The 12794-nt window shown below is 38.8% G+C and overlaps 1 protein-coding gene across 2 annotated transcripts in view; it reads left to right on the top strand.

Annotated features, from left to right (window-relative positions):
- Positions 1-12794, top strand: part of TNPO3 (transportin 3) — a 102216-nt gene that overhangs the window by 9775 nt on the left and 79647 nt on the right. Inside the window, exon 2 of one of the 2 annotated variants that reach the window (XM_023513204.1) lies at positions 2864-3024. The exons of the other annotated variant lie outside the window; for it this stretch is intronic. The gene's annotated coding sequence lies outside the window, so the exon portion shown is untranslated. The remainder of the gene's footprint in view (positions 1-2863; positions 3025-12794) is intronic. 2 annotated transcript variants of the gene reach the window in all.

Consider the following 12794-nt stretch of genomic DNA (forward strand, 5'->3'; position numbering starts at 1 on the left):
GCTGGGTTTGAACCCGCCACCTCTGGTATATGGGGCCAGCGCCCTACCCCTTTGAGCCACAGGCATTGCCTGTGGAATTTTTTTATTGTGATAAAATATTCAGGATATAAAGTTTACCATTTTAATAATTTTTAAAGTATGCAGTTCAGTGGGATTAAGAACATTTACATTGTTCTGGAGCCATCACCACCATCCATCTTGAGAACTTTGTCATTTTGTCAAACTGAAACTATACCTGTTAAACACACCTTCACAAGCACCATTCTACTTTCTGTGTCTGTGAACTTGACTATTCTAGGTACCTCTTGGATGTGGAATTATACAACATTTAGCCTTTTCTGGCAGACTTTTCTCTCTCAGCATAATATCCTCAGGGTTTAGTCATGTTGTAGCATGTGTCAGAATTTCCTTCCTGTATAAAAGCTGAATAAATATTCCATTGTGTATATTTACCACGTTTATTCATCCATCAGTGGAAGCATGTTTCCCCCTTTATGAATATTGCTGCTGTGAACACTGCTATATGACTATCCTTGGAAGTCCCTGCTTTCAATTTTTTTGTATATATAATTTGCCCAAAGGTGTAATTGCTGGATCAGATAGTAATTTTATGTTTACTTACTTATTTTTGATGAACCACTATACTTTCCCCACATTTTATAGAATTTTAAGCTCTGTAGAACATAAAAACAAATTATATTTATAGAAAGTTGAGATAACTCAGACAACCGGTCCTGTATTTTGCCTTGTACCATGATAACTGAAATTACCAGAGTGTTTTAAGGCTCTACAGATGAAGCCCCAGAGAGAAGCCTTATTTCTTTTTCTTGGAAGTTCACAGTATTGCTAACGGGGATAATTTTGTAGTGTTTGGCATGTAGAACCTCTTAAAAGTATTGACTTAATTTTCCTTTTCTAGTAGAGTTTCTAAAATGAAAGTATTAGGAAACAAATACTATTCTTTTTGGCACGTATGACCGATAGCTACAAAGTTCAGCCAGAATTCAACTACAGAGGTCTTTATGACATAGGATTCTTTGAAAACACTTGGTAGAAGCCCTGAGATTTCAGCAGTAACTGGGGAGACCACTGTGTGCAGTGCTGTTGTGTGGCCTTATTGATTCATTCCTTTGAAATTAAAGTAGAACAGTGCACGTGGGCACTACGGTCTGCTGAAATTAATTTGGAGAGTTTTTGAGTTATTTCTCTTGGAGTGTGATGGGCTTATGTTTTAAATATTGTGTTTACCTAAGAATATCTTCCTTTTCATATGGAAATGATTTTTTCTTTTTGATTACCTATTCATTATAGAGATGGCTGTGAAAATTTAAGTTGGCTGAGCTTATCTCTATAAATGAGCTTTTTTGTTTCTAGAAAAGTTTTTTATGCATACAAAAGTTTTTTTTTTTTTTTTTTTTTGGTGGTGGTTCTGAGAGTTTATGATTATTTTTCTTTTTTTTTTTTTGAGACAGAGCCTCAAGCTGTCCCCCTGGGTACAGTGCCGTGGCATTACAGCTCACAGCAACCTCCAACTCCTGGGCTCAAGCGAGTCTCCTGCCTCCGCCTCCCAAGTAGCTGGGACCACAGGCGCCTGCCACAATGCCCGGCTATTTTTTGGTTGCAGCCATCATTGTTGTTTGGCGGGGCCGGGCTGGGGATTCGAACCCGCCACCTTAGGTGTACGTGGCTGGCGTCTTAGCCGGTTGAGCTATAGGCGCGGAGCCGATTATTTTTCTTTTACAACTTGTTTTGAAGAGTGGGAGTCCTTTACTTATTACTGCTGTGATGAAGATACTGGCTAAGTTTCTTTCCATCATGGTTTCTGTATTTCAGGCCATCTTGCGGAAGAAGCTATATTGAAAAATATTTTTAGGTGGTGATGATTATCTGTGCCCCTCAGCTTATATTTTTCTTAAATAATATCCTCTCAAACTGTCTTCTCTTCCCACTGTGGAAGAAAACCATCAGAAAGTAATTTGTTATGGCAAATCTAGCAATTTGTCTCAGATTTGTAAAATTCCCATAAAGGATTAGAATGAGAATTTAAGATAATTGATGATTTAAATTAGTTTGTTCTTGTTTGTTGAAAATGTTTTTTTCTTGATTTGGGAAATCCTGGTTTTCTAGCTCTGTACTATCTCAGGCCATGTGTCTAAAATGTTGCTTTGGCTGGTTTATAGTTTTCTTTTTAAGAGTTAGTTCTTTTTACTCTGCATTCTTATTTAGTCTTCCCTTCCCAAATAACTCCACCTGGTATGCTATAAATCTTTTCCAGTGTCTTCATTTAACAAATACAGGTATATTTAGTCACTGATTGAATTGCTTGAAACAAATGTGCAACCTGATACTTTTATGTTACTTTTCAAGTCTCATGAATTATCTGTATTTCCAGAATCTCATTTTCTATTTGCCAGACCTTTTAGATACTTAGTGAAGTATTTTAAGTAATTCTGCTTATTTCAAGGAGTTTTTGTGTAGGATTAGCTAGCAGCCCTAATCTGCTTCTAATTCTTGGCAGCTAATGAAGCCTCAGGCTCCTATCTGAGTATGTGCTTGTATTGTTGGGGCCCTGCTCAGTGATTTGGCAATTTTAGAAATGTTGCTGTAGAAGTGAGTCTTGGAGCAACAGTGCACCATTAAAGAAGAAAGGGGGCAAGTACTTTCAGGCTTTGCTGTGAACTATAATGAAGGACTTGAAAGCATGTTAGTGAAAGGATTGCTGGGCCATAGTCTGCCTCATATTCTTCACATAGTTATGGAAATACCTTTTGAAAAGACTGATATAAAGGCCTGTTCTGCTACTGCTTTGTGAAATGGAAGATTGGAATTAGATTCTTAAATGGAAAATGTTCTCTTGTTGCAGCCTCTTTGAAATGTGCTGCTAGTGGGAGCTGCAGCTTCCTCCTGCTGACTCTGAGCCCCAGGCTTCGGTTGAGATGGTCCTTTCAGAAATGTGAAGCTTAGTTCAAGCCTGGATTTCAGTGGGTAGCACCTGGCATCTCTGGCTAGGAAGTCCTATGAAGTGTAAGTGCTTTATTCTCTTCTTGTAAGAGTCTCTTTTCCTTCCTTGATTCTCTTCCTTCTTTCTGTCTCTTAGTGGACAGGAAGAACAGTAAGCAATGTACTGTAGTATGAGGATTTGGTTGTTATCTTCTTTATGACTTAGTGACCAGAGCAAGATTACTTACTACTTTTTGGATGTCACCAATTCTTAAACCCTCCTACAATTAAAAATATAAAGTGATAAATTATGACCCTTAACATTTAGTAGTGGCAAGTATCACCTCAAGTGATTTTTCATTGGCAACTTAGTAGCTTTACTTCTCAAGTTTGCTCAGGTTTTTTTTTTTTTTTTTAAAGCGGTAACTCTAATATTTATTTCTTATTCCAAAACAGAAACACAATATTTGAAAGGAGAGGCCCATTTGACCCATAGGTAAGGCACTATCAAGATAAATAAAATTACTTGAAATTAAAAGATAACTCCTTTTTTTTGTTTCTACTTGATACATTTGCACAAGAGTAATTCAGGAATTCTTCTAAGATCAATTCCCCATAGAACTGTCCTGGGAAATACATACAGCTGCTATCTATATTTTTGTTCAAAAAAACCACACACACACTGAGACTATAGATAATAATGAGCATTAGAAGATGCGAATTTTATATTTGGTTTAGTTGCCTGGATCCAAATATCATTCTCCTTTTTTCCTATTTCAGAAATACTGGTAACATTTTAAAGTAAGTGCATTCCAGAAGAGACTCATGGGTTTTTTTGTTTGTTTGTTTGTTTGTTTGTTTAGATTTTGGGGTTCCTGTCATTGAAAATTTTCTAAAGTTTCTAAATCTTCAGATTTTACAAAATGTTGATCTTCTTTTTATCACTAAAATATGTAAAAAACTCATTTAAAGAACCAAACAGAGGTTCCATCCTGGCAATGCCAGTGAAGTTCTGTAAATGTGAGGACTCAAAGAAAAATGTCTCATCTTCTCAGGACCATTGTATGTAACTTAAAGAACTGATTTGTTTGTTCTCTGTTGCCCTTTCTAAACATTTTGGATTTTGTCCTGATCAGGGTCCCCAAACCAGTAAGTATCTTAACTGTTTAGTAAAAGAATGGGCTTCACGGCTCGGCACCTGTGTCTCAGCACTTAGGCGCCAGCCATATGCACCAGAGCTGGTGGGTTTGAATCCAGCCTGGGCTTGCCAAACAACAATGACAATTACAACCAAAAACCAAGCGGGGCGTTGTGGCAGGCGCCTGTAGTCCCAGCTACTTGGGAGACTGAGGCAAGAGAATCGCTTAAGCCCAAGAGTCTAAGGTTGCTGTGAGCTGTGACACCACGGCACTATACTGAGGGCTACATAGCGAGACTCTGTCTCAAAAAAGAATGGGCTTCATGTTTGGGTGAACAAAGAGATGTACTCGACTTATGAGAGGATGGTTTATTGTCATTTGCTTCACATTAACAGTATAATATGTACCTGTTATAGCCAAAGTATTTATCTATGGATTTTGGGAGATGCAGAGACAATTAAGGTTGTGTTTTACTTTTGAATAAGAGAGCTTACCGTTTGTTGGAAAAAGATGAACAAAGACTCAGTTAAAGTATAAAGTTGACCTGTTAAAAGTCAAGGGTACCGGCTTAGTGCCTGTGGCTCAAGTGGCTAAGGCGCCAGCCACATACTCTTGAGTTGGCAGGTTTGAATCCAGCCAGGGCCCACCAAACAACAATGACAGCTGCAACCAAAAAATAGCTGGGCGTTGTGGCAGGCACCTGTAGTCCCAGGTATGTGGGAGGTGGAGGCAGGAGAATCGCTTGAGCCCAGGAGTTGGAGGTTGTTGTGACCTGTGATACCATGGCACTCTACCCAGGGTGAAAGCTTGAGACTCTGTCTCAAAAAAAAAAAAGTAAGGGTACCATGGTAGTAAGGATTTATTTTATTCTTGCTGGAGACATCTTTTTTATGTTGTTTATTTAAGTTTAGTTACAGAACAATTCAGACTAAAAGTTGATTTGTTTTTGTACTGTAAAATAAGAATTATTGTGATTCTGTGTTTGCCAGCTTTTTTCTTGCATAAGTTATATAGTTATTGGTATATTCCATGTCAGTGTCTTAAATTAACCTGTGGAAAAGAATCTTGGGACTTTTGTAGTAGGTGCATATCACCATGAGAACTGTTCAGCTATGTAGAAGTTGTGATCTGTAATCTTACCAATTTTCTGCTAATAGACATTTATGTATGTGTGTGTATGTATGTATGTGGAGGCAGAATCTTACTCTGTTGCCCTGGGAGGGTGCCATGGGATCATAGCTCACAGCAGCCTCATACTCTTGGGCTCAAGTGGTCCTGTTACCTCAGCCTCCCGAGTAGCTGGGACTACAGGTACCTGCCACAATGCCTGACTAGTTTTCTGGTTTTAGTAGAAATGAGTTCTTGTTCTTGTTTAGGCTGTCCTGAGCTCAAGGAATCCACCTGCCTTAGCTTCCCAGAGTGCTAAGATTACATGCCCTCCACCCGGTCCCAGACATTTTTTTAAACATGTTTTTCTTACTTATTTTTTCTTTTTTTCTAATGGTAGCAGTTCCCATAGTAATGACTCTAAACTTTTTTTTTTTTTTTTTGAGTCAGTCTCACTGTGTCACCCTCGGTAGAGTGCTGTGGCATCATATCTCATAGCAGCCTCATATTCTTGGGCTCAGGAGATCTCTTGCCTCCCTAGTAGCTGGGACTACAGGTAGGCACCACAATGTCCAGTTTTTTTCTATTAGTAGAGATGGTGGTCTTGCTCTTGCTCAGGCTGGTCTCGAACTCCAAGCAATTCACCTGCCTTGGCTTAAAATGATAGGATTATAGGTGTGAGCCACCTCACCCGGCCTACTCTAAACTTTATTGAAAGGTAATTTTCTTACATATTGTATAGTAAAGTATACCATCTTAAGTATATAGCTAGGCTTTTCGCTTTCTACGTTTAACTAATCACTAATAACATCAAAGCACATAGAACATTTTATTACTACTACAGGTTACTAAAAACTGAAATGCCTCTTCCAATAAATTATGCCCTCTTCCCAAGCAGCCAATATTCTGACTTATATCACCATCGATTAGTTTTGCCTGTTTTTTACAAAACAGTTTTAGTGAAATATTATTCACACAACTACAGTTCACTTATTTAAAGTATATACTTCAGTGGTGTTTTTTAGCATTTTTATAGATTTGTGCATCCATTACCACAATCAAGGTTAGAACATTTTTATCAGGCCAAAAAGAAACCTGTACTCCTTGGCCTGTCTCCTCCCTCCACCCAGAGTCTCATCCCTAGGCAGCCACTCATTGCCTGTTCTGGACATTTTGTGTAAATGGAATCACACAGTTTGTGTTACTTGGTGACTGGCTTCTTCCACATAGTATGTTTTCAGGGTTTGTCCATGTTGTGGTGTGTATCATCACTTCATTCATTTTTATGACTGAAGAATATTTCTATATGTATGCCTCATCTTTTCCATACATTTCTCAGTGGACATTGGGGATGTTTTCATTTTTTGGCTTCAGTGAACACATGTACAAGTGTTTGTGAAATTTTGAGGTTATAGCATAATTCTATTTTTAATCTTTCAAGGAATGGCATCCTGTTTTCTAAATTTGCACCATGCACCATTTTACACTCCTATTTGTAGTGTATTAGCATTCCTGTTTTTCTGCATCTTCACCAGCACCTGTATATCTTTTCGATTATAGCCATCCTAGTGAGTATGATGTCATGTGGTGTTTTCTTTTTTTCTTCTAGAGATAGTCTTGCTCTTTTACCTAGGCTGAAGTGCAATAGCCCAGTAGATAGGTTATGGTAGCCTGGAACTCCTGGGCTCAAGTGATCCTCCCACTTCAGCCTTCTGAGTAGCTAGGGGTACAGACGTGGGCCTCCATACCCAGCTAATTTAAGAAAACATTTTTGGTGGGATGGCTAATTTATGTTGCCCTAAACTGATCTTGAACTCTGGTCCTGCCTTGGCCTCCCAAAGTGTTGGGATTACAGATGTGAGCCTCTTTGTAGTTCTGATTTGCATTTCTTGATGGCTAATTGTGTTTTCAGTATCTTTTCATATGCTTATTTTGTTACCTTTAGAGAAAGTCATTCTGTTATCTTTAGAGAAAAGTCTATTCACGTCCTTGTGTCCATTTTTAATTTGGGATGTCATATTGAGTGCCTTCATTTTAGAATTTTCATTGGGTATAGGATTCTTGTTTGACTTTCTTTGTTCTTCTTTTTTAGGATTATATTTAGGTATATTCATGTCTTTTGGGATTCTCATTTCTAACAAGTAACTTTTTACCTTTGTTCTTCTGTACTTTATGTGTCCTTTTTTGCTACTTGCCTTCAATATTTTCTTCTTTTCCCTGGCTTTCTAGAGTTTGAGTATGATATATTTAGTATTTGTTCATTTGCTTGTTTGGAGCAAGTGAGGAGTAGGAAAATTCTCTATTGCCCTGATTTACCCTAGTCTTCAGAATTTCTGTTGTCCCCTGTTCTCATTGGTAGGGCTTTCTCGGTGATCCTTGCCTATACTGTGACATTTTGTGCTCTGCTGTGCATCTGGCAGGTATTGTGCCAACTACATTTCTCTTTCCCATTCCTCAGTGGTAGGAGACCTCCAGTGTTATTGGTAGTGTTATAAGCTTTAGACTGTTAAGGCCTATTCCCTAAGGATAGAGGTTTTTTCTTTTATTCCTAATGGGTCTTAACCTATCCAGGCGTCCTCAAATTATGGCCTGCGGGCCACATGCAGCCCGCCTAGGATATTTATCCAGCCTGCCTGGTGTTTTTGCCGCTGCTGCCTGTCCTGCTTAGCAGCCGACTCGTCCCCGGGCCCACAGTCTGGCCCTCCAACGGTCTGAGGGACAGTGAACTGGCCCCCTGTTTAAAAGGTTTGAGGATCCCTGAGTCTATGCTTGATGGGGTGACATGGTTTACTGGCTCTCCTCCATAGCCTAAAGCTTTTATTATATGGGGGAAAGGGTTCTGTCGGAGCTTTTTGCATTCCTCTCCCCCAGCTCCAAACCCCAAAGGAGGTAGTCTCCTACTGTATCCCCAGCCTCTTCTCTTGGGTATCCAGTGGAGTTCTGTGGAGATCCTGCAGCTGAAGGGAGTTCCGTCATGTCTGTGAACACCAGTGGTTCTGTATGCTCATGCTAGCCCACATGCAGGTTTTACTAACTTGTTAAAAATTTTAGCTGAATTTTTATTAGCTGATGATCTGGTGCCATTTGTTTCTTCCTCTGTTCTTCCATAGATGAGCCAGGGTTTGCTTCCTGTCACTTTGGAGAAATCCATCCTTAGATTTCAGTCAACTAGTTTGTCCTGGGACCTCAGCTTTCTGATGCAGTTAAGAAGAGTTATCTTGTAGTTTATTTGATTTTGTTTATTGTAACTTGTAGAAAGCAATGTTCTTTCCATCTTTCTACATCTTGGATGGATGTGGGACTCCCCTGGGGCATTTTTATCCTTCATAATTTTAAATCACGCCAAATGTTAATTGCTTTATATAATACTGGATTTACCCAATGAATACTTAGGGATTTACCCACATACTTAACTTTTCCATTCCTCTTTGTTCTTGATTTCAATGCTTCCATCCAGGATCATTTTCCTGAAAAACATCCTTTAGTATTTTCTTTTTTGTGCACCCTTTAGTATTTTCTTCTTTGTGAGTCTGTTGGTGATGAACTTCTTTTTTTGGATGGGGAGTTAAAATGTCTGTTTTTGTTTAATTTTGGAAGGGTATCTTCAAGGAATGTGAAATGGCCATTATAAGTTATTTTCTTTCAATACTTTCAAAATAAGATTTTTTTTTTATTGAGACAGTCTCACTTTGTCACCCTCAGTAGAGTGCTGTGGCATCTTAGCTCACAGCAACCTCAAACTTAAGCAATTATCTTGCTTCAGCTTCCCAGGTAGCTGGGACTACAGGTGCCCACCACAATGCCCGGCTATTTTTTTTGTTGCAGTTGTCATTATTGTTTTAGCTGGCTAGGGCTGGGTTCAAACCCACCAGCTTTGGTGTATATGGCTGATGCCCTGACCACTGAACCACAAGTGCCACCCAAGATAAGATTTTTAATTCCCATTGTGACTGTAAAGAAGTCAGTTATCAGTCTAATTGTTTTTCAAGGTAATAGTGATACAGGACAGGTGGTGTCCCAGCCCATCCTTTTTCATCTGGCTTTTATGATCTTCCTCTTTGTCTTTAGTTTTTAAGCAGTGGAGTGTGCCTAGGAGTTTTGCAGTGCTTCTTCAATCTGTGCCTTGGTATCTTTTGTCAGTTCTGAAATGTCTCAGTCATTATCTTTTTTTTTTTTTTGAGACAGAGTCTCACTGTGTCGCCTTCAGTAGAGTGATGTGGTATCATAACTCACAGGAACTTCAAGCTCTTGGGCTTAAGCTATTCTCTTGCCTCAGCCTTCCAAGTAGCTGGGACTACAGGTGCCTGCCACAGTGCCTGGCTATTTCTTTTGTTATTGTTGTTGTCCTTGTTGTTTAGCAGACCCAGGCTAGGTTTGAACTCAACCAGCTGCAATGCATGTGGCCGGCGCCCTAACCACTGAGCTACGGGTACCAAGCCTGCAGCCCTTATCTTTAGTGACTCATTTTTTCTTTTCCTTCTGGTATTTCAGTTGTATATATACCCTTTTCATTATGTCCTTCATATCATTTGATTGACTCTTGTGCTTCAGTCTTTCTGGTTTTTATTGACCTATTATCTGTCTAGCATAGTAATCTTTTCTTCAGTTGTGTGAGGTGCTATTTGGCTTTTCTAATTAGTTATTAGTTTCAGTAATTGTATTTTTTTTTTGTAGAGACAAGTGTCTCACTTTATTGCCCTCGGTAGAGTGCTGTGGTGTCACAGCTCACAGCAACCTCCAACACCTGGGCTTAGGTGATTCTCTTGCATCAGCCTCCCAAGTAGCTGGGACTACTATAGGCTCCTGCCACAATGCCCAGCTGTTTTTTGGTTGCAGTTTGGCAGGGGCTGGGTTTGAACCTGCCTCCCTCTGTATATGGGGCTGAGCTCCCTACCCACTGAGCCATAGGCACCACCCAGTCAGTAACTGTATTTTTTTAATGCTAGAATTTCTTTTTGATTCTTTTTATGGATTTCATTTTGTAGTGGAAATTCTCAAATTTGTCTTCTAATTCTTTGGCAGTATTGATCAGCTGTTCAATGTTTTTCCCAACTGTGTTTTTTTCTTTTTCTTTTTCTTTTTAAATTTGACTTTTTTTTTTTTTCTTGATAGTCTGACTTGCTCAAGCTAGAGGGCAGTTGTGTCATCGTAACTCACTGCAACATCAAACTCTTGGCTCAAGCAATCCTGCCTTAGCCTTTTGAGTTTCTGGGACTACAGATCTGTACCACCACCTTTGGCTAATTTTTTTCTATTTTTTTGTAGAGATGAAGTCTTACTGTGTTGCTCAGACTGATCTTGATCTCAGGCTGTCCTCCTGCCTCATCCTCCCAAAGTGCTAGGAGTATAGGCATGAGCCACTGTGCTTGGCCTTTTTTCTTTTATGATAGTGATATTAAAACACAAATCCAAGCTGGTGGTGGTGCATGCCTGTAGCCCTAGCTACTCAGGAGGCTGAAGCAGGGGGATGACTTGAGACTAGGAGTTTGAGGCCAGCTTAGGCAACATAGTGACACAGCTCTGCTCCAGTCACATAAATCTGGGGCTGTTTTGACTTAGTTTTTAATAGGCCCCACTTTTTGGATTTGTCTGGTTCTTTTCTCACAATGGCATTCAGGTTAAACATTTTCTGCAAGAATACTACAGGGATAATAATTTGTTTTTGGTAAATCACATCAGAAGTCCCGTAAGTGGTAAGTTTTATCACTTTGGTTAAGATTATTTTAAGTTATTTTATGTTATTGTTTTTAAATTTCAGATTAAAATGAGAATGCAAATGATTCGGTTACAATGTTTGAATTTCTTAGGTAAAAGCCCAGGAGGTGGGCTTTTACAGGTACACTTACATTGTGCCGTTTTAGTGGATGCACACCAGTCTCCTTACCCTCCCCAGCTTGAATTGAATTGAGTTTTTCTCTTGTGTAGGCATGTATTAGTTCATCTACTGGCTTCATATTAATATTGAGTATACTGAATACTTGCTTTTCCATTGTTGTGATACTTTACTAAGAAGAATGTGGTTAATTCCATCAAGATGTTAGTTATTTCAAATCTTTGTTAATTATAGTATCTAGATATGTTATTTACTATTATTTGCTTTTTCCTAGTTGTAGTTTTCCTGGTTGGTGTTTTTCTAGTTATTTAGTTTTGCTTTTGTTTAATAGATGTTAGATATGTTGTTTGTGAGAGTTGAAGAAATTATAAATGATGTTTTCCTCCGGGGATGATTTTCTTTTGCATCTGGCAAGTCTTTGTGATAGGGACAGATCTCTTTATTTCCAGAAGAGATCAAACAAATTCTAAAATGTGTTTCAATATTTTTTTTTTGATAAGGATCGCATTTGATCTGTAGATTGCTTTGGGTAGTGTTGAAATTTTAATACTGTAAAATATGTTACATCCTAAAAGTTAGTATTTGTTTAGTTCAAATAAAAGTATTTTAAGTTTGCAGTTCATTGGCATTGAGGATATTCTCATTGTGGTGCAACTATCAGCACTGTCCGTCTGCAGAATGTTTTCCAAACTGGAACTCTGAACCCATTAAACAGAAACTCCCATTTCTCCCTTACCCAGCCCGTTGGTAATTCCCATTCTACTTTCTGTCTCCGAGTTAGACTACTTTAGATACTTCATATAAGTTGAAATTGTGCACTTTTTAACTTCTAGTGATCAGCTTATTTCACTCAATATAATGTCCTCAAGTTTAATCCACCTTTTAATTTACATCAGAATTTCTTTCCTTTTGAAGGCTGAATAATATTTTTTTTTTTAGATAGAGCCTCAAGCTGTCCGCCTGGGTAGACTGTTATGGCATCACGGCTCACAGAAACCTCCAACTCCTGGGCTCAAGCGAGTGTACTGCCTCAGCCTCCCAAGTAGCTGGGACCACAGGTGCCCTCCACAACGCCCGGCTATTTTTTGGTTAAAGCTGTCATTGTTTGGCGCCCTGGGCTGGATTTGAACCCGCCAGCTTAGGTGTATGTGGCTGGCGCCTTAGCCACTTGAGCCACAGGCGCCAAGCCTGAATAATATTTTGTTGTATGTATATACTGCATTTGTTTATCCATTTATCTGTAGATGGACATGTTGGTCCCTTTCACCTCTTGGCTATTTTTCATGCTACATTTCAGTATGGATGTACAAGCATCCATATTAAAAAAATGGATATATACCCAGAAGTGGATTTCTTGATTATATGGTAGTTCTATTTCTAGTTTTTTAAGGAACCTCCATACTATTTTCCATAGTGGCTATACCACTTGTACTCCCACCAGCAGTGGGAAGAGTTCAACTTTTCCACCTTCTTGCTAACACTTAATATTTTCTGGGTTGTGTTTCTTTTCTGCTTTGTTGATAGGTGGTATCTTATTGTGGTTTTGATTTTTGTTTTCCTACTCATTAGTCATGTTGCACATCTTTTCATATTCTTGTTGGCTGTTTTTATGTCTTCTTTGGAGAAATGTCTATTCAAGGAATGTCATTTAAGAAATCAGTAGAATGGCAAGTAAAAATGCCTAAATTATTTTTTTATTATTATTTTTTAAAAGACAGAGTCTTACTTTGTTGCCCTTAGTAAAGTGCTGTGGTGTCGCAGCTCACAGCAACCTC

This window comes from Otolemur garnettii, unplaced genomic scaffold (genome assembly GCF_000181295.1).
Source record: "Otolemur garnettii isolate 467f Iridium unplaced genomic scaffold, OtoGar3 scaffold00037, whole genome shotgun sequence".
In the NCBI taxonomy this organism is placed as follows: Eukaryota; Metazoa; Chordata; class Mammalia; order Primates; family Galagidae; genus Otolemur; species Otolemur garnettii.